Source organism: Mustela lutreola, chromosome 1, assembly GCF_030435805.1.
Source record: "Mustela lutreola isolate mMusLut2 chromosome 1, mMusLut2.pri, whole genome shotgun sequence".
Taxonomy (NCBI): Eukaryota; Metazoa; Chordata; class Mammalia; order Carnivora; family Mustelidae; genus Mustela; species Mustela lutreola.
Window position 1 is genome coordinate 182,223,571 of NC_081290.1, and position 18,075 is coordinate 182,241,645.

The window sequence follows — 18,075 nt, forward strand, 5'->3', positions numbered from 1 at the left end:
GAGCTGTGGTTAAAGCCCCCCTAGACTGGGTGAGGGGAGACGGTGTCCCTGGGGTGGAGAAGGGTGCCTAGGAACCAGCTCCGGCTGCTGAACAGTTGTGAATACGGTTTTGGAAAGATATTGTGGAATCCTAGAAACCGGGAGAAGAGCAAATGGCTTTAGAATATGATTGGGAGTGGAAAGTAAGGCAGCGTTATAAGACACAGGGTCTCTTTTGCAGCAAGCTGGCTTGTCTGCATCTCTTGACCATCTATCTCTGAGACCTTAGTGCCATCAGAGTGTCTGTCCAGTACAGGGCACAGTGCAGTCCCTAAATAGATCTTGCTGACCTTAAAGCTGAGGCTAGAAGCCTGGGCTGGAGATGTATACACGCCTGGGAAACTTCAGATTGAAGCCATGGGAGTGGGTGACTGAGATTGCGGGAGGTGGAATTCCTGCAGTGAGATCAAAGCCAAGGGCAGGCAAAACCCGGAAAGTAGCAGCATGTACAGTGTTGAGCGGCAGAACATGTAGCAACATCTAGCAATGGAAACCAGCAGAAATGCTCAGCCCACAGGAGCAGAGCCAGGAGGGCGTCGTTGGGGGGTGGCGGGGGCGGGGGGGCAGAGGGCAATGCTATGGAGAAACAGACGCAGGGAATGGGAGAGTAAATGAGGGAATCCTGGTTGTCGTGGGGGAAGGAGAGGTAAGAGATCAGGAAAGTTAAGTGTGGCCGTTCTTTGAGGAGGTGGGGAGTTACCCTCTCATGAGTATAGAGTTTCAGTTTTGCAAGATGAAAAGGGTTCTGGAAACGGAGTGCACAATAATGTGACTGTACTCAACACAACTGAGCTGTATCGTTTAAAGCGTTGAAGATGGGGGCACCTGGGTGGCTCAGTGCGTTGAGCCTCTGCCTTCAGCTCAGGTCATGATCTCAGGGTCCTGGGATCGAGCCCCAAATCAGGCTCTCTGCTCAGCGGGGAGCCTGCTTCCTCCTCTCTCTCTGCCTGCCTCTCTGCCTACTTGTGATCTCTCTCTGTCAAATAAATGAATAAATCTTTAAAAAAAATAAAAAATAAAATATTGAAGTTGGGAAGTTTTATGTTATTTTGCCACAATTAAAGAAACACTTTTTAACGCAGGTGAACAAAAAAGCTAGAACTAGATTGAAGAGAAGGGACCTCCTTGTTCTGAAGCTGGAGCAAAAGAGGAGAAGCAGATGCTGAAGAGGATAAATTTGCAGATACCAGTGCAGGACGTGGAAAGAAGAGAGAGTCCCTTAACCTCCCATTTCTCGCTGAAGCATGAGGTGAGGTCATGGGTTAGGACCGGAGGGCGGGCAGGGTTCACTCCCGTGTCTGTTATCCACGAAATTTGAGGGAGACAGCATCGTGAGATGAGTTTGCATGCCTTCCCTCTCCTCTCCTGCTGGACATTCCCCCCCAAGTGTGTAACATGCTCTTATAGTTGGTCAAGGAGAGTCATGAATCTCTTTTCGCACAGAATCCCCAGTCTCGTAACCGAGACTCTTCAGACTTCTGTCAAAGTCAACGTGCAATTTTTTTCTTCTGTGGTTACGTAGTATCAGTAAGATCATGATTTCACAGACAAGTCATCTTTTTAAAAATATCTGTTTTATCTTCATTCCAATATAGTTTACAGACAGGGTTTTATCCGTTTCGGGTGTAGAAGGTAGTGATTCTGGACCTGTCACGCGGTGCTCATCACGACAGGTGCCCTCCTTCCTCCCCATCACCGGCTTCACCCCTCCCCAACCACCTCCCCGCTAGTCACCATCAGTCTGTTCTCTGTAGTTAAGAGTCTGTTTCGTGGTTTGCCTCTCTTTGTCTCTTTTTTCCTTTGCTCGTTTTTGTTTCTTAAATTCCACATATAGGTGAAATCGTATGCTATTTGGCTTTCTCTGGCTTATTTCGCTTGGCATAACATTACCTAGCTCCATCCACCTTGCAAACGGCAAGATTTCATTCTTGTTTATGGCTGAATAATATTCCTGTGTGTGTGTGTGAGAGAGAGAGAGACACGTGTCCTTTATCCTTCCATCTCTCTATGGACATTTGGGCTGCTTCCAAACTTCAGCCATTGTAAATAACGCTGCTATAAACATAGGGGCGCGTGTATCCCTTTGAATTGGTGTTTTTATATTTTCGGGGTAAATACCCAGTAGTGCAATTTCTGGATTGTACAGTAACCTTGTTTTTAACTTTTTTGAGGAACCTCCACACTGTTTTCCACAGTGGGTGCCCCACTGTGCCTTTCCACGAAGGTGCCTTTCTCTCCACATCCTCGCCAACACTGGCTGTTCCTTGCGTTTTCTATTTTAGCCGTTCTGGCGGGGGTGAGGTGATCCCTCACTGTGGTTTTGATTTGCATTTCCCCGACGGTGAGTGATGTTGAGCATCCTTTTAGGTGCCCAGATGAGTAGTTTTGAGAAATTTTGTGGACAGCTCACTTTGCAATCTCAGCCCGGTCTTACAGGAATCTAGAGGAGTGAAAGAAGAATAGTAGTAATTTTATTTTAAATGTGAATTACTTAAGATATCTAAGAGTTGCTTGCATTTATTTTATGACATCAGAAAAGAAGTACTGATGAGGTACCGAAAATGTTAAAAATTCCTTTAGTGGAATGTCATGGCCCAGGGTTACTCTGCTGGCTTAGTAAAGCCACAAGAATAGAAACGGACAGATATGCCTGCACCTTCCCTGACATTTAATTTATCCCAGTTCACATGTATGGTAATATCTTATTTCCTTGTCAAATTTTGTTTGTATCTATGTATACAGGCTGGAATTTTTAAAAGAGCAAGATGGGATTGGGAGGGAGACAAACCATAAGTGACTCTTCTACAAAACAAACTGAGGGTTGCTGGGGGGAGGGGGTTTGGGAGAAGGGGGTGGGATTATGGACATTGGGGAGGGTATGTGCTGTGAAGTGTGTAAACCTGGTGATTCACAGACCTGTACCCCTGGGGATAAAAATATATGTTTATAAAAAATAAAAAATTTAAAAAAAAGAGCACTGTATATCTTATACCTTTTTTATCAAGAAAATGTTTAGAAGTGACTTTTTTGTATCATTCACAAATATATCGGTATATTTTCTAAAAGCCAGGAACGCGATTTTTTTAAATGCAACAATATCATGATTACACCAAAAATTAATAATTCCTTAGTATCATGAAGCATCCACTCAGCATTTAAACTTTCCAATATAGTTTGCTGGCGTTCGAATGAGGATCCCAAAACACTCCATATGGAGCAGTTGGTTGTGTGTCCTCCACGTCTCTTCCCGTCTAGAGTGCCCTTCAGTCGTTCTTCCCCCGACCCGGCCTCTTCCTTTTACGCTGAAACTGGACAGTGGGCCAGGAGTTACGCTAGATGCTTAATGGAGATTTTTCTGTTTATTCTTCAAGTAGCTATTATAATTACCCGATACGAGACCAGGAGTAAAGGGTTAGAAAAATGAATACGCTAGCAACGGCAGAACTGAGGGGAAACCTGCAGGTCTACTCAGCTCCAATGCCCATTTCTTTCCATCAGCTTGTACTGATGGAAAGTACAATCCCAATTCACTTGTACCAGGGCCCCCAAAGCCCAAGAAGACCTCCGTTTAATTTTGAAATGCCATCCAAACAAACTGGGGTCCAGGCATCCCAGAAATTTGGGTTTCTGTAATGAATGCAGGAAAAAGAATGTCAAACCTTCCAACCATCTCGTTATTTCCAAATTTCAGGATCTTTATAATTCCCACAAAAGCAACAAAAATTACTGAGATAGTAGCTGAGAGACTGCCCCCCACACACACACTCCGCAGTCACTCATTCTTGCCTTCACCTTCCAGTAGCAGCTTTTAGCTTTTCAGGGCTCAGAAGGCACTGAAGAGGTTGTTGCGACTGGGAATGGAGGGTCACAGGAAACAGAAATCCAGAATGGCATCTCTCATGGATCTCTGCTTGTCCCCTAGTTTGCAGAGCTGACCACTACCGAACATAAAGGAAATCAGGCAGACTTTGTTTGTCTCAAAAGAAATTAATGCTTTAAAACCTTATAATAAAGCAAACTAAGTTTAAAACACTTGCAGTCTCTCAGACAGACAATATTTTGATCAGGGATCGTGTGCTTGATCAAAGAGTCATCTCAAAAAAAATGAAGATATATCCAACAATACGTCAAAAAAACAAAACACAGCTAACGTATTTGCAAATGTTTCAAATAATAAAACAATACTCCTAGTACTATAAATGAGCATAAATTTATTTTGTATATTGATTTTTTAAAAGATTTTATTTATTTGAGGGAGAGAGAACATGTGTGAGAGCACAGTGGGGGGAGAGGCAGAAGGAGAAGGAGAAACACTCCCCACTGAGCAGGGAGCCAAGTGAGGGCTTGTTCCCAGGACCCTGGGGTTATGACCTGAGTTGAATACAGATGCTTAACTGACTGACCCACCCAGACAACCCCGTATACTGATGTCTAAAACAGTCCCAATTTACTAGATGGCGTGTAGAGCTTACCAACAATATAATCCTACCATTAATCTCCATATTTACTAGCATTATACTTACATTCAGTCTCCTAGACTTAGGTATGTCAATTTCATGTTACTTTTTGATATACATGGTGAATGCTAACTTTATGCCTTAACAAAAGTTGATTTTATTCCCGTATGTTCTCAAAGCACATTTAATGAGTCAGTCTTTGGTAGCAGATTCAGTGTTAGATGCTAGACACCAGAGATCTAATGAGCAATAAAACAAGGTTACTGCCATCAAGTGGCTCAGCCTGAGAGAGCCAACATGAAAAGGAACAGACAGTGTGGTGTGATGAGTGCTGGGTGTGTACCATGATACAGGGGTGTGTGCAGTCCAGGAAGGCTTCACAGAGTAGATCATATATGAACCGATGGTGGGAAGACAATGGTGATGTTGTTGATCATGGTGATGGTGTTGATGGCGGGTTGATGATGGTGGTGGCGGTGATGATGGTGATGATGGTATTGGTGATGGTGGTGATGGAGGTAATTATGATGATGATGATGATGGTGAGGATGCCGTTGATGATGGTGATGGTCCATGGTCATGGTGATAATGGTGATGCTGGTGATGATGATGGTGATGATGATGGTGGTGATGATGATGATGATGATGATGGTGAGGATGGTGTTGATGATGGTGATGGTCCATGGTCATGGTGATAATGATGATGCTGGTAATGATGATGGTATTGATGGTGGTGGTGGTGGTGGTGATGATGATGGTGATGATGGTATTGGTGATGGTGGTGATGGTGGTAGTGATGATGATGATGGTGAAGATGGCGCTGATGATGGTGATGGTCCATGGTCATGATGATGATGGTGATGCTGGTGATGATGGTGATGATGATGGTGGTGATGGTGGTTAGTGATGATGGTGATGATAATGGTGAGGATGGTGGTGATGATGATGGTGATGGTAGTGATGGTGGTAGTGATGATGGTGAGGATGGTGTTGATGATGATGGTGGTGGTCCACAGTCATGGTAATGATAGCAGTGTCATCGCTGAGTACTAGCTAACGGGCTGTGCCTGTGCTATGTTTATATATTTCCTCACTAAATCCTTACAACAGTCCATCAAGATCAGCTTTACCCACATTTGTGTAAAAGAAGTAACTGAGATCCAAGAAGTTAAGAATTTTACCTAATGTCATATAAAGAGGTAGGTGAAATGAAAACCACCTACTCAAACTTCTCATTAAATCAAAGCTTCTGGTTCCAACAACAGCTTCTCATAGGAATCCCCTCAGCCTCCCTGCCCAGGAGTTTGTTGGCTGGACAGGAGAGGGGGACCTCCCAGGCAGAGGTGCAGGTCCTTACCAAATCTTTGAAGTAAGGGACAGCAGTCCACATCTACCTCAAGGGGAGCCTGGTGGAGAGGAGAGAAAAATTATACTCCTTGCTGAAAGCTTGTTGTGGCACAAATAGATACACTAAACTAGATTTTACCTCTTTGCCACCTGACTCAAGATGAGAGCCGTAGGAAAACAAAGAGGCCTCCAAACACAAGCAAATAAAAAGGTTAATTCTGTTAAAAGTGTTGGGAATGGGTGGAGTGACCAATGGAGTTCATTTACGGTGAAACTGAAAACTAGATGTCTTGTCCTCTGTCTTCTAAATGGCAAGTTATTTTCAAGCAGAAATGAATGACCAAGTTACCTGGTTTATTAATTACTTAATGTATTCATTCATTTGACAAATCCCCCTGGACGCCTCTATGTGGCTGACACCGCTGGGCCCTGCCGAGCAGAGGTTGGAGACCATATGAAGCCTTCCTTCACTAGACGTGGTCGGAAGGAGGAGAGTGACCTCTCAGCAGGTCGTGGCAGGACGTGTGCATTGAGCACACGGCAAACACGGATTCCAGCGCGCAGTGTGTCCTCCCTTCCGCAGACGGTCCAACAGCAGGAACAGGGGTGTTGTCTCCAGTGTCACCCCAGGTTTGCAAATGCACAAAACATAGCACTGTTCAAACTTAGAAGCTAGTCAATTGGAAATTATCTTCAGGAGGAGACCGAGTAAGGGGAATAACAGCAGACAAGAGTCAGCGGTGGGTGACTTTTCAGAACCTAAACTCCTTTGTCTTTCTCGAAGCCTCTGCCTCCGTCCTGGGGCGCCTGTCATGTCACAATCAGAGTATATCACCTTTCTGTCCTTTGGGAATCGACCTTCCTGACAGATACTGCCGATAACACTGGGAAAAAAATGTTTGCTTGGGAAAGAAAAAAAGAAAAAGAATTAAACCTTGCAATTATTCGTGTTTAAAGGCCCCCATTTCCCTCAGTTTTCTTCAGCTAAAAGCTATCTGGCAGGGTTTTGGATTTGAAGGGTAATAGCCAGAGGAGTCAACAACTGTTAGCAAAGTAATACTTAGATAAAGTAAACGAATAAATAATCCGACACTGAAATCGCAAGATGGACACACGTGGAGGGCATTAAGCAGCAGAGGACCACAGGGAGGCAGCCCGCCTTACATGGAGGCAAACCGTGGTCTCTCCAGACGAATCAGCACATGCGTGGGTCCGGGCGGGGGAGGCAAGAGGACAGGGCATGAAGGACTGTGCCGCCGCCAGGGTGCCGCGACCAGTGGAACCAAACATGCCCTGGGTCTTCAGCTTCAAGGATGCCTCCAGCCAGCCCCCTCCTCCTGTTCGGAGCCCTGCAAGTGGCACTGGCATGTTTCTCCTGCAAACCCCCATACCTGGGGTGTTTCCGCATCAGACTCACAGGGGAGGCAACTCTGTATAGTGCTTCCCAAGGACACGCTGCTCTCACACAGATTTGACCCTGATAACCGGCTAGGTATGAAAGCAGCTGAAAAGCAAAAGAGTGATGAATTCGAGTAAATCTCAGTGCTTCGGAGTTTATGGTTTGAAGACGTTTGTAATGAAACCATCTTTGCCTATTCACGCATCACTCCAGGAGTGTTCCCTTCTGGGTCACCATCCATTTCCCAGCACGTATAAACACAGTTTTATCTAAATGGCCTTATAAAAATGTCTTCTCTGCACGTGACTTCCCCCTTCAGCTACTCCACGTTTTTCTTTTCTCCTTTGTGGCAAAACTTCTCGAGAGATCGGACTGTTCACTGTGTCGTCCTCCAGCTCCACCACACTCAACCATCAGCACGCTTCTGCCACCACCACTCCCCAGAACTGCTTTTCCAAGGTCATGAGTGACTGCCAGAGGACAGAGTCGATGCTCAGTGCTCATCCCACTTGATGGACCAGCGACACTTAGTATGATCGATCACGTTCGACTTCTTAAAGACACTCTTCTCGCTTGGCATTCATGCCCACACACAGGCTGCCTCATTTACTGGTTTATATTCTTCTCCATGCCCAGTGCTTGATTCTTAGGCCCTCTCCTCTTTCTCCCTATTCTCCCCTGGCATCTCATGGCTTTAAATAGATCATCCCTGTATTGGTGACTGCCGGATTTAAACTCCCATGCTGCACCTCCCCGCCTGGGATCTTGGCTAATCCATCCAACCATCTACTCAGTAACTCTACTGGAGGTCTGAAAGAATATCTCAAAATTAATATGCCCAAAATGAAATTCCTGATCTTCCTGCCACTCTCAAATTTGGTTTACCCCACAGTCTCCCCCATCTCAGTCAGTAGCACCCATACTTCCACCTGTTAAAGCCAAAATCTCAGCATCTCCTTAAAGTCAGAGTTTTTTTCTTTTTTTTCCATATGTAGAGGAACCCCAATAAAATGTCCTTCGAGGAGGGACCCAGGGCCACAAGTAAGGGTAGTATGAAGATTAAATGAGCTAGTATTTGTCAGATGCATAGACCAGTACCTACGCATAGTGTAAGTGCTACATCAGCGTTGCTTAAGTTAATAAAATCCTTATTCCCTTTCTTTATCGCACACTGTCCCTCAAATCAGTCAGGAAATCCCTTTGGCTTTGTATTCAGAAAGTATCTGCAATTTGATGACTTTACACTCCACCCCTCCCTGCCACTGCCACCAGAGAGCCCACCACCACTGCCTCTTGTCTGGATTATTGCAGTAGCCTCTTCACTGATCAGGCCTTCTGTGACCTCTCTAACCCCATCTCTTAATATTCTCCTCCAAATTTACTCCACTGCCTTCCAGTCCTGCCAGCCGCTTGCTGCTTCTTGAATACTCCAGACTTCTTCTCACCTCAGTGCCTTTGCACTGGCTAGCCCCTCTGCCTGGGATGCTGATGCCTCAGAGAGCCTCATGGCTCAACACTCTTCTATGTTGTGCACCTAGGAAAGCCGCCTCGGACCATTCCTATTTAAACTGCGGCTGTACCCTGTACATGCTCCCAACACACGCACATGAGCTCCTTGCCCCGCTCTATCTGAACAGCACACGTACGTACGTCACCTTCAGAAACGTGTATGGGTTCCTGGCTTCACCCAGGGATCCCACAGAAAATCATGAGTAAGTTCTGAAGGATGAAAGATCCACTGGATGGAAAGGATCAATCTGGGTGGCTAGGTCCTTGCATGGAGAAGAATTGTCCAGGAGACATTTGACCATGAGCAAAGGCTGACTGCTTGCCAGGAGCTACATCCCCCGTACCTCACCCCTGCTCCACTCAGCTTTGCCGTCATCGTTCAAGAGCCTCCTCACCTGCTCAGCAAATAGCCCAGAGGGAACAGGGCCTTGAACGGGAAGAACTGTAACAGCAGCACCTATAGGACCGGGCAGCCAGAGGAGGAAAAACAAGCAGAAGGCCCCAAACTAGCAGCTCCTTGTAAACAAGAACCACAGGAGAGGAAAGACAACTTTAATTTTTCGATGACATTTGAAAAAAATAACAATAGCTCTTAAAGAAATTCCATCTCAATATGAGAAAAAAAAAAAAAAAAGGCTCGACCTCAAAAGAGGCTCCCCCCAGCTTTTTTTTTTTTTTTTTAACTTTATGTGTTCCAGAGCTGAAATGAAGGCGCTGTTGTTCTCTGCTGGGGCTCACATTGAGGCCTGTATGATCGAGCGAAAGAGAGCTTCACACAAAAAAGGAAAAACACAAAGAGATGGAAATCATTATGAGAAATTTTTAAAAAGGGTCGGAGGACAGATGCAGAGACCTAACATGTGAATAATAGGACTTCCAAAGGAGGGAAAGGGAACAGATGCAGGAATGCATTAATTCAGGAAATAATAGAGGACATTTTGCTGGGTTGGAGAAAGCCTCGAGTCTGCAAATTTGAAGCGTTCATGGAGTTTCAGACAGAACTGTTGGGGGAAGATTAAAAACAAGCAAACAAAACACGCTTGGGCATGTGGTGGAGAACTCCAGAAGTCATTAAAAAATGTGTAGGACATCAGACATGACAACTGTGTTCCGCACAAAGGAGAAGGTCAGCGCGACCAGGGAGAAGACAGGAGATTGAGACGCATGGAACAGAGGGAGGAGGGTCCCAGCCCCAAATCTTAGCCCTCGCTGAGAGAGCCCTGCCAGGGTCGGGGGGAGGCTGGGAGCTGCTGTGCCGACACCCAGGGCTACTTCACCCTTCGAGATTTATCCCGAAATACTTCAGAAAGGACTGTAAGCTGCTGACAAAATGCAGAACAGAGTTTCCAGTGGGGCACAAGATGGTGAGGAAACCGTGTGGCTGTGAGTCTCGGTCTTTACGGACATGTGCGTGCGTGTGTGCGCGTCTGTGTGCGTGTGTGCGTGCATGCGTGTGTGTGTGTGTGTGTGTGTGCATTTTTCCACCGAGATACATATATTTAAGTCTGAATGGAGAATGATGGATGCCTGGGAATTTGTAAGGCCGGTGGTTAACGATGGTCATACAAATAGAAGAAACGTCCTGCAGGGAAACCTACAAATGTCTGAGAGCACTAAACTACCTCATCGGTCCTTGGGAAGGGAGACAGGAGCAAGTGGAGAAGAAAAACCTTTCTTAACCTTTTATCCGAGATACAAGCAAGGAAGAAAAAGCCTTATGAAGGTAGAAAGGACAATTAGAAAATAAAACACTCTGATGGAGAGATATAGCTGAAGCCTTGTTTTCCTATGAACCACAGAGAAAGGAGGGGTTCCGTAGAAGTGAGCAAACTTCTGTCAGTTCTGGTAGTATATAAATCTTATACTTGGGGTTCATTTGGCTGGGCTTTTTATTTTTTTCCTTGTCATTTACTTTTGCCAGTCCTTTTGTTTGTCTGTTTTTATTTGTATACTTTGTAAGTCTTACCTTTGGGGCCCATTTGGGCTGAGCCTTCTCTCTCTTTTTTCTTTTTTTTTTTTTTTCCTCTCTCTCTCTCCCTATTTTTTTTTCTTTTCTCTTTCTTTTTTGGTGGGGACTCCTGATTGCTCAGAAGCTTCCAGGGTGCACCTTGCCTGGATCATGGTTGATATATTCAGCTACACATTCCCTCAGCCACCTCTCACCAAAATGACTAGGAGGAGGAACACCCAACAGAGGAAAAATTCGAAGACTGTGACCTCTCCATCACAGCTATTGGATATGGACATAAACAGTTCAGGCTAACAAGAATCCAGGCAATGGCTAGGCTGGAGAAAGCCTTTAATGACAAAATGGAATTGATTAGGGCAGAAGTGAAAGCCACCAGGGAAGATGTTGACAATGATCTCAATGAGTTCTAATCGAATCTAAATTCTCTAACAGCTAGGGTAATGAGGCAGAAGATAGAATTAGTGATCTGGAGGACAAACCAGTAGCGAAGAAGGATCAGGAACAAACAGTTTTTGCCTGGAAAAACAGTGTTTGCCTGGAACAAACAGTTTAGAAGCCATGAAAACAGAATTAGGGAAATGAATGACACCATGACATTCCAACGTCAGAATTACTGGAATCCCTGAGGGGGAGGAGAAAGAAGGAAGACTAGAAGATACAGTTGAACAAATTCTCCACGAAAATTTTCCCAGTCCGGCAAATGCACCCAGCGTTTGTGTCCTAGAGGCAGAAAGGTCCGCCCCCAAGATCATAGAATCTAGAAAGACCTCTTGTGAAAATGATGAATCGTAATTTTAGACAGGAGCTCTTGAAAGCAGCTAGGGCGAAGAGATTCCTTATGTACAGAGGAAAGCCCGTCAGAATAATGACAGACCTGTCCACAGAGACCTGGCAAGCCAGAAAGGGCTGGCGAGAAGTATTCAGGAAACTAAACGAAAAGAACGTGCAGCCAAGAATACTTGATCCAGCAAGACTGACATTCAAAATGAATGGAGATATAAAAATATTTTTTTTTTAAATAAGGCATAAGCCCTGATTTTTAGTGGGGTATTTTAATAACTGCTTTTAGTACATAAACTTTCTATTTTTGTTTACGCCTGTGTTCAATGCAGTTGGCCTGTTCATGTTTTAATGTAGGTCCTCAGGCGCCATTAGTCTGAGGAGAAGAACGTCTGTAGATGTTAATAAGATTCCAGCCAGGTCTGCTTATCTTGAAAGCTGGTGATCTCTGCAGGACCCTACGGAAGGTCCCAGCCAGAGGATCCCAAGGCCTGTTGAGGCAGAGGATGGCGTGGGGGCTCCTGAGGGAATGCTCAGTCACTGTGAGCAGCATGGCCTCAGTCTGGGCCTTGGGGCTGACGGGCTGGTGCCTGAGGGGAGGGCTTTGACCTTCATGCTGCAGCCCCACCCCCATGCCTCCCAGCAGTGCACTGAGGGGAGTGGGCATCCTCAAGGGAGCCCTGGGGTGCTCCCTGTCTGCCTTTCCTCAGCTTTCTTCAGTTGCGACAATGAACACTTTTCGAGCACACCGTATGCATAAGACCCTGTTCTGGGCTTTTTTTTTTTTTTTTTTTTTTTTTCTTTTTAGGGCACTTTTTCCAGACTTCCCTCAGGTCTGGTGAGTGAGCCAAAGTTCTAGGACTTGTGTGTGGCTTCCAGACCCTTCACTGTCCAGGTTTGTCTGGCAACAGTTCGTGCTGACCCATGACTTAGTTCGCGACAGGTGGAGGCCAAAATTAGAGCTAAGCGCCAGATAGTGAGTTTTTAGGGAAGGTAAACCTACTCCATTCAGAAGGCTGTTCTCTCCCATCTCAGCTCCTTCCTTGTTTTGTCTTTAAAGTGGCCTTTCATTTCTGAAATGATGACAAGGTTTTGTTTTTTTTTTTTTTCTTCTTAACAATTTAGTTGAATAATAAAAGATTGACAGCCCTATGGCCCCCAGATAAATTAATGTATGGATGGGTGTAAGATGTATTGCTCTATGAATCCCAGTCTTTGGGGACCTTCCCGTTCTGCATGGTTTCCTTTCTATAGCTCTAAGGGCTGTCCGTGCCCCAAGGATATAACGTTTCTGCGGTTGCTTTGTACCGCTTGCACACACACCTTGGCCAGCCATGGAAAGGGTCCAGTCATTCAAGGAGCCAGATTTACTCTGGTGGGACGGGGGCCCCATCACAGTCCTGCCGCGGGAGGCCGGAAGAACACGCTACATTGTTAAGCATCGCATGCTTCCGGCCCTTTTAAAATCTCTGCAGGAGTCTGTCCCCACATGACCAACTGATGTCAAAAACCTGAATACGTGGTCCCCCACATATTCCACTTAGGAAACTCGTCATAATCCAACATCATTCTGGAAGGAAAATTGTCAGATACACATAGAGCGATCATCACTAATATGACAAAGTTGCCCTGAATCTGTCTTCAACATTCAAAAGGAAAAAGGATGAAAATTGGCAGTTATAATTTTACCAGGATCAATCCAAAGACAGACAGGTACCGTCTCATTTACATTATACTTTTATCTTCCAAAATTTCGAAAATGATTTCTGATGTTTTATCTCCATCATTTAGTGGTTAACATGGTTAGAGTTTACTCTAAACCCAAGTTGAGTTTGGAAGTTTGGCTCATTCGACATGGCGCTTTGCTTCTTTCTACCGCAGGAGACAGCGCGGTTTAGGGAATTTTGGTCTGACAGCAAGTATCTGAGTTTAAATCACGACTGAAAATTACTTATTAGCTGTGTTGCTTTCAGCAAGTTTGAAATCTCTCAAAGTCGAGTTTCACATCTGTAAAATGGGTATTATGGGACCAACACATAATTGTGGTGTATCTGGTGTGAAATACTCAAGAAATGCCAGTCCTGTGCTTTAAAAATCCAGTGAGACTTCCAGTTTTAATTTTAAATGAACTTTCACAAGATACCTCCTTTTCTGCTTGAATTATTTAAAAAAAAAATGATGGGGAGGAAGAGTTTAAATTTGCTTTTCAAGTCTGTGAAGAATTACACAAATGAGCCTGGAGTGAAACGGTTTTGTGCCAAATGTTTTGCCTACTCATACCACCAAATACCCACAAATACGAACCACAGGTGGTCCGAGCCTTAAATTCACACCACTGTCTCTTTAAACAGTGTCCTTAGCACTCTGCTTTGGCGCTGAATCACCACTGACTCAGAGGTTTATAAATACTGCTACTTGAATCACTTGGAATTTTCTTCAGTGGTCCCCTACTTCCCTTTCTAAGTTTCAATTGGACCTGACCTGCGAAGGGAGTGATATCTGACAAGTTCACTTCCCACGTTACTGGGGCTGCTAAGTCTCTATGACGTCTGGATGCGTTTATAAGAGGGAACATTCTAAAAATAAGCTTAATATATTCTCATTCCGTGCACTATATAACTGATGTAACTTGAAGACAGTAAGCTCCCTCATCAGTTGTCGCTAACAGCTTACTAAATGTCAGAGAGAGATGGAAATGTTCTAAATCAGGACACCACCTTTAATGCTTTACCTGATAAATTAGAATGCATACATTTTTCTAGGGGGAAAAATGCTTCAGAAAGATAATGTAAGTATATAACATTCAAAAAATCTCTGTCTCATGTGGTGGAAATAGTTAAAAGGTAACACTCAGGAAAACAGCTAAGGTGCCGTGTTGAGAGCAGCCGAAATGTGATTGCTGGAACATGAAATCCTTTCAGTAAGGGATTTATTTGAGGACTCAGGGCTGAGGAATTAGAGACAGAATGTTCAAATCATCTCATGCTCTGTGCTCGCTGTAATGTATGGCAGCAAAGACGATCCGAAAATCTTTCGTATTGCTTTTGTATTCCAAAAGCAAGTTATTTGCAGTAGCTTTATTTTCCCAGGTTTATTTAAGACTTGTTTGCTTTTTTATGTAATCATTATCTGATAGATGGTTGGGGGGGGGGGTGGGAAATGCCCAGGAGCACCCTCAAGGGCACAGGAAAGCCAGGGAGATAACATTTGGCCAGAGATAATCCACAAAAAATAAGTTGTGTCTGGCAGTGAGTGGGAGGCATCTGGAATGAAGCTGGTCGCAGTGCTTGACGGCTCGGACCTCTGTCAGCCACCCTCCAGGTGACCCGGGGTGTGAAACACGCTTGCTTGCACGCCTACTCCTACTCACGTGCTGCTCTCCTTTCCGTCAGGCCCGCACCCGCCGCTCCAGAGAGGTCGTGGTTAGAGCACTGTGGATGACAAGCCTCAAAAAGGGAGAAGCCTTTCCGTGGCCCAGGTAAGAAAGGCTCACCTGGGTCCTGGGGAAGAGCCCCCTGGGCTGCTTCAAGGCCAGAGGAATCCTGAAACCGGGAATCGTGAGACACACTTGAGATGTTTGTTTGTTTTTCTGGAAGGCCTGCAGTCACCCTGAAAATCAAACACGTTGTAGAACAGACATATGTAGGCTGGGTGGTGGCAGGAGTGACGGAGGACTCCGCGTCATGGCCTTCTGGAAAACCCCCCCAGCTCACCGCTGTACTTGTTCAGGATGGCTCTGTCCCTCACTATGCTGTTGAATATCTCAGGGGTGTCCACACGTGCTCCAGACCAGCAAAAAAATTCAAAATCAGATATTGTCCTCACAGAAAATCTTTGTTGGCATTTTTACGGTAGCCAGAGAGGTCACCCTGTGATTGTAAAAAAAGCAGAGTGATCCAAAAATCCAGCATTTGTAAGGAAGCAATTGGTTTGCAAGGAGACAGAGTGTTCCCTCATAGTTCATCAGATTAAAAGTCATAATTATGTGCCAGTGGATTGTGTTTGATTGGAAGGTGATAATCTACAGGACCCTGCAGATTCCATGTCCTACAGACCTCTTCCATCTGGACTAATCAGAGGACGGATCTTAGGATTTGGCATCGGAGTGAGTTTGCAATCCTAAGTGACAGCCCTAAAGGCCACAGATTTTTTGATCATCAGCCAGCGTGTATTCTCTCGACTTGATTGTTGTCTTCTGCTCAAGTGAAGTCATTATTGCCGCTGAAGGCATTTACTTAGCAGTCAAATATTTACTCTTCAAAACAAAGGAGCGCCTCCAAGTTGGGGGGATAGAAGCTGACTTGAATCAGTTGAAAACTGCATGAGCTAAGGCCACCTTGCTGAAGGGAACCAGAAAAAAAAGAATTCTCAAAGGAATCGTTCTGGCTCTCAAGAAGGAGATGAGCTGTGAATGATTTTTTTTTTTTTTTTCAAAAAATGTTCTCTCTAATCTTCGCAATTCTAGGGAAGGTGATACTGGAATGAGTTTCAAACCCTTCCTCCCAGAAATGGACAAAATTTAATACCAGAACCAAGTCCTCCATGCTGAAAGCGAGATGTCGCCCAGAGAGGATTATCTGATCTGTAAAGTCAAGGAGAAATAGGATCAAAAGATCTCCCTGGAAGCCGGTGGTTCTCCCCCGCTGGAGGCGGTCCTGACCGCAGGAAGCACCACAGGTCTTGGCAGATCTCTCCAGCAACCCCGGAGAAGGAGGGTGAGAGCGAGAGGCAAAGCTGAGCAACCTCTGGGACAGAGGTGGCAGGACCCGGGCAGAAAAGCAAACCAGGGGGGATAATGGAAACCCTCACAGCGACTCCACTCGCGGCCTCCTCGTCTTCTTGACGGCAGCCCCCATCCCTTCTGCCACGGAGAAGGAACCTTCCTAAGTTGGGGAAGAAGGCAGGACCCTCAACCCCCTCCTGAAAGGGCAAAAATGACCATGAGAAAGAGGAAGACCACTCCCATGAGGACACTTTGTCTATAGGAATGAACCACGGCATGTAGTCACGTCAGAGCACTGAGGGGATTCTGCCAGATCTGTTTTCTCTCATCCAGAATTTTCTCCACCGGACCGCTTCCTCCTGATGAATCAAAGTGCACTCCCCAATTAGAGATATTTGGGACACTCTGCGTAAAGGGACATCCATCACAATGACAAGTCACTCTCCCAGTTCGGTGGGTAAAAGCCCCAGGGAAGATCTCAGAGAAAGCTGTGTCCATCGTCTGTACTTGGAGACTGAACAAAAAAAAAAAAAAAAAAAAAAAAAAAAAAAAACGAGTGTAAACTATCTGCCATGATTTCAGCAAAGAGTGGAAACACAACTTCCATGACACACCTCCGTCCCCTCCCTTCCTCAACCACGTGTGACCCCATTCTCTTCCCACCCTCGTGAGGCTGCGGAACAATCCAGCTCATAACCTTATCCAACACCCAGCACTCTCGTTATCTATGCGAAGATGAAAAATCAGAACAAAGCAAAACAAAAAAACCAGACTGGAGTCAGACATCTTCTCTGCAACATTCAATGCCAGAAGTAAAGGGAATCCCATCATTTTTTTTATGTCTCCTTTTTTACCTTTATTAAGTTTTTAATTTTAATTCCAGGTACAGTTTATGTACAGTGTTCCATTAATTTCAGGTGTACAATAGAGTGATTCAACAACTCTATACATTACTCAGTGCTCTTCTTTTTTTTAATTAACACATATTGTATTATTAGCCCCAGGGGTACAGGTCTGTGAATTGTCAGGCTTACACACTTCACAGCACTCACCATAGCACATAACCTCCCCAGTGTCCATAACCCAACCACCCTCTCCACACACACACACCCGCACCCCAGCAACCTTCAGTGTGTTTCCTGAGATGAAGAGTCTCTTATGGTTTGTCTCCCTCCCGGGTCCCATCTTGTTTCATTCTTCTCTCACTCCCCCCACAACCCCCACCCTGCCCCTCAGATTCTTCATATCAGTGAGATCATATGATAATTGTCTTTCTCTGGTTGACTTAGTTCGCTTAGCATGATAACCCTCTAGTTCCATCCACATCGTAATTCTTTAAAGTAGAAACAATCAATTCTAGGGGCGCCTGGGTGCCTCTGTCGGTTAAAGGTCCAACTCTTGGTTTGGGCTCAGATCGTGATCTCCTGATCCATCAAGACCACCTCCCCTCCTTCCATTCCGCTCCCTCTGCCCCTCCCCCTACTCATACTGTCTCCCTCTCTCTCTCTCTCTCTCTGCCTAAATAAATAAATCCTGAAAAGAAAGAAATCATAAATTCTAAAACACTACTATTTTAACAATTCAGCAATCATCCAGGAAGAACTCCCAGAGGATACCAAGAAAAACCTGTGAAATGGAAAGAAATATTCTCTCTGATAAAGTCTTCATCTTAATAGCTCTCAGTCATTAGATATTATTTCATTTTAGTAACCTGAGAAAGTTTATACCTTAGGATTTAGAAGACATCAATGGTGAGACTAAATATGGGCTTTAATCCACAAAATTACTGGAAGAAAATTAAAGAGGAAAAAACCACAAACATTGACTGTATCAAGATAGACAACAGAAGCAG

At 44.9% G+C, this 18,075-nt stretch overlaps 1 protein-coding gene across 1 annotated transcript in view; it reads left to right on the forward strand.

Annotated features, from left to right (window-relative positions):
* The window catches only part of LOC131828735 (uncharacterized), a 32,153-nt gene extending 15,019 nt beyond the window's left edge, over positions 1-17,134 (forward strand). The window contains 2 exon segments of the mRNA XM_059169733.1: positions 1,122-1,288; positions 14,893-17,134. The gene's annotated coding sequence lies outside the window, so the exon portion shown is untranslated.
* Positions 17,135-18,075: the final 941 nt, after the last annotated feature.